Raw genomic sequence first — 4,630 nt, forward strand, 5'->3', positions numbered from 1 at the left:
ATGTTGCTTGATTTTTAGCGTTCACAATTAAAATATCAGTGCTGTCCTTTTGTGGTGTGTAAAACACAACCTCATTTTACACAAACAATATTTTTTGCAAATGTAAAGCATTGCAGCACTATTAACCTATTACTTCTTGAAAAACATCACCAAAATTTGAGAAAGCAGAAATGCATAAATCATTTCCTACTAGCAAAAAAAAGCTGGGAGAAGGTAAGTAAACCATACTTTTCAGGTCTGTCTCCCTTGTGAAGAAAACATGTATCATTTTTGTTGCATCCGTTTCAAGTAATTATATTGATAGTATATCTGAAGATCTGCCTACAGCTCACCCACAGTTAGGGTTTTTCAAACAATTATGTCATTTAATAGGGTTCAGTGTTATACTGTTGTTTCTTACCCCCTTTTTTGACATGCTGCAATTACCTAAATGTTTATAAAGTACAATCCTGACACAAGAGGGAAGAAATTTTTTCTTCTATTTTGAGGAAGATGGGACCTTCCCTAGCTCAAAAAAAATGTGGTCTACTATATAGAGGTTTATGTTGTCATCTTTTTCCCTTGTTCGTCTGTTCCTGATTTTTCTAGTCATCAAGAATGTGTATTTTTAGGAAATGTGAAGAGGGTAGGGCCATCTCTCTCTGACTTCTCATGAATCTCAGAACCTGCTATCAAGATGCATGGTTATCTCAGGTTGGTCTGAGGAGGATTTTGAGAACTGACACCTCAGAACAATCCCACTTCTATGGTGGGAAGACAAAACAAAGGTGACTTGCCAAGAGCTATTTTCTGGGGTGTCGAGAGAATGCTTGGCTGGAAACTAACCAGGACCAGAGCTTTTCTTCGTCATGATGTTAACTATATTTGGAAGTCTTCGACTCAGTCATTGCTCCTGGTTTTACTGATACTGTGATCAAGATGACCAGTATTCCTGAATAAGGCTGCTTTTCAAAGTTTGTGACTTTCTAAATTCTGTGACACTGTTGATGGAATTGATTTTCCAATTCTTTAGTACTTTATCAGATTACAGGCAAAAAATAAGTGTTTAAATAGCTAGAATAAGTAAATCAGCATCTGCTCAAGTAGTAAATTGTTTTAAGTCCACAATTAATAGATTATTTATTTGCTTTGGGGACACAAACATGTTTTGGCCAACTATGCTCCCAATTTAAAAATACAATGTAAAGCTACTGCAAAAGTGAGAGAAGAAAGAAAAAAGCTTTGATACGTTTCCCCTTCATCTGCTTCTGTTCCTCGTGTATTTTGTTACTGTTATTTTAGAGCTGTTCTCAGAATGAAAAATACAGCTGATAATCAGACATAGCTAGGTTATTTAAAACTTCTCTTTATTAAAACAATTTATATGGTAGGAATTACTCTATTCAGAGTAACTTCAGTGTTAAATTCTTCCTGAAATAAGAGAGAATGGAAAAAAAGCCCAAAGTAGCAGCTATGGTGTAACTTGTACATCAGGTCATGGACAGCATATTGATAATGTAATCTCTGCCTTGATTGATTCCAATGATCTAACTATTTCTGAAACCAGGAAAAAAAAAAGTTTCTAGATATTTTGACATACACCTGAGTGAATGTTTGTGATATTTGTGTAACCTTGAATGTAATACTAGTTTTTAATAATTAACCAAAATGGACTTTTGTCTCTTGAGCATGTCTTTTAAGTTCAGGCTTCAGAGCAGCATCACTGCTATCATCAGTCAGAGAAAGGTGCTTGTGCTATTATTCAGCAGTGATGCACTTACTTGTTTAAAGGCCAAGTTTTCCTGCTTCAGCTAATTAGGTATCTGACCTTTTCATTATCATTTTTATTTATAAATGCAGAACAGTTTTCTATCACTGTGATAAAAGGCTGATAACTTCTGAAAAGTCCAGTTCTGAAATGACTAAACATATCAGCGTAATAAACTCATTTTCAACTCTGGACAAAAATGGACATTTTGCAGACTTGTAGGCACTTTTCTGAAGTACTGAAATGGCCACTTTTTATAGAGCATACAGCGTGAAAAAAATTTCAGAGTTAGCTAAAATCTTACCTGCAGATAGAATTCCTTACATCACTTAGCCATCTTCTGTGCCTTTCGTTAAAGGAAAGGTTTTTATGTTTTTCTATCACCAGTTCTGGTTTTGTGGTCGCTAGTGCTAATGGTGTAGATACTGTAGGCTATGAGGTTTCATATTGTTGAACACCATTTGGATTTTTTTTGGTTTTCTGCACTATTCTAATTCTTTGTAGTTTTAAGGCAGGAAAAACACCAAATACCACTAAACAGAGGTTTATATTATATAATCTGCTCATTCAACAACATCCAGTTGCATTTTTGTGTACTGTTCTTGCAATGTCAACTTGCACAAAGAGATCAAGTGATATTGTCCAAGTTAACTACTTCATGATTCAGAAGAACATGTGCAGTGTTTCTGTATTCAGAGTTATGCTATAGTCATTGATCTGTAATGAATACTAAGAATGTTTTTATGACCAAGTTAGACCCTTTAAAACAGGATTATAGAGAAGGAATCTGGACCTTTCAGAACAGTTAAACCTCTAGAAAGCTTGTAGTAATAGTTTTTGTTGTAAGAAATGTTACCAGAAATATTTTATTCTAAGAGAATGTCAAAATGGGGGAGATATGGCAACTTTTTGGCTTAATAAAAATATTTTATGAGTTAGTAACTTTGTGTTTTACTCTTTCATATCTTCACAGTTAACAATAAAAAAAAAAAAGAGAGCAAGCAAATAGGACTGAAGCATTATGTATGAAAATTCTTAGAAACCTTTCTAGCTCCAGAAACAAAGAAATGTACAACTTGATCTTCCAATGAATTACTAATTTGTTTTTGGATGATCAGGATCACAAAAACATCATCTCTTGACATATCAGTTGATGCTGAACTTTTTAAGAACCACATGCAAAATAGGTAAGCTCTGACAAGTGTGTTAACTTCTTCTGCGCAGTTTCATCCTAGCTGTAGGTTGCTGGCCCAGAGTTGTGCAGCTCAGGATTTGGGTATATCATGTTATGTGGTACCAGAACTGCTACATTCTGTCATGTTTAATATCTGAAGACACCTCAACTGGGAAGTAAAACTACCGTGTTTCAATTTCTGGTTCCAGTTTCTGAGATGCATCAAAGGTCATGCCAAGAACAGACCAGAACCCAAATTACTGAACTTGCAGGTGAGTGGTGGGAGGTTGGGCTTTGCTGGGCTTAGTGCTCAGTGCTGGTGAGGATGAGATGCTGTTACTGCTTTCTGGGAAGGGAAAGATGGCAGTAGGGGTGAAGCATGCAGCTGAACAGAAGAAGAGAAAGGAGCACTAATAAGATTCAACTGAAGAAAAAAGAAGTGAGAAACACCAATCTAAACCTTAAAAAAGGTTACCTCATCTCATGAGTGATGCAAGCAGAAGAGCACACAGTCAGTTATGGCAGGTCAATAGATGAATGGATAAACAAGTTCAAATAATATGGTTGCCTTTGATCAAGAACTCAAGCCTTCAGTTGCACCTAATTGTGCTTACAGAGGAAGTACCCTATTTCTATGGTTTGGATTTTGCAAATGGTGTTCAGGGAGTGTGGAAATACAAGTAATCCTACTGAATAAAATGTTACGTGCTACTTTGAGCAGGTCATCTCTGGGTTTAAGGTATGTATTTGCACTGTGTTGTGCTATACAGCTGAAATCTAATGAGAAAGGCATATCAAGATTTGTACTATTGTGCACATCTTTCGTATTCAAGTAACAAGCTTGCTAGCGATCTTGACCCTAGTGGATTTGTTTGTTTGGTTTTTGTTTAGCTTTGTTAATAGTCAAGTTTGGGTAATTTCATTCCTTGTGGTAATACTTCTGATCAAAAGAGTCTAAATTAAACCTTATTAAGTTTAAAGATATACATAGCTTTTACACTGCTTTTGTCTAATAATTGGTGAATCTAATGAGTGGTGAATATGACAAAGCTTTCTGGGAAAGAGTATAAAGTCTTGGCTTCAGCAGAAAACAAAGCAGTATTCTACCTTTGCAGTAAGTGCCTCAGAATTCATTAGTTTTAAATGATCTGAGGAAGTAGAGCCTTTTAATTTCTTCCCCAGACAGTCTGAAATCTCTCAAAACTGAAGATAATTGTGCATAGTACACAACTCTGGCACAAGTAATATGCCTTTTAGCAGTTGTTCATCTTTTACTGCCCTGATTTGACTGATAAACAAAAATTCCACAGATTGTAAAATTCCAAATAGATAGGAAGGGGAAAAGGGACATGTTTTCATATAATTGCCTTTGCTTTTCTTCTGGATATGTTCTGCTTTGCTCAATAAAGGAACAATGCATGCAAAATGAGTTTGAGTAGTTGCAGAGTGATTTAATTAAAAACCCAAGATATCTAGCCACTGTCAGCAAAATCCAGTCTTAGCCACCTAAGTAGTTAACAAAATTCAATCTTTGATTAGAATTATTTTTACCTAGAAATTGAATAATATTATATTTAATGTTTCCAGATAGTTATTTAGAGTAGCATCTGATCTAAGTAGATGGTCCGTAGTGCAGACTTAACTATGGCAAGGAGTTATACAACCTAATGTTGTATACAACCTAGTCTATGATTATGTTGGTTGTTTGC

The sequence above is a fragment of the Dromaius novaehollandiae genome, chromosome 2 (assembly GCF_036370855.1).
Source record: "Dromaius novaehollandiae isolate bDroNov1 chromosome 2, bDroNov1.hap1, whole genome shotgun sequence".
Classification (NCBI taxonomy): Eukaryota; Metazoa; Chordata; class Aves; order Casuariiformes; family Dromaiidae; genus Dromaius; species Dromaius novaehollandiae.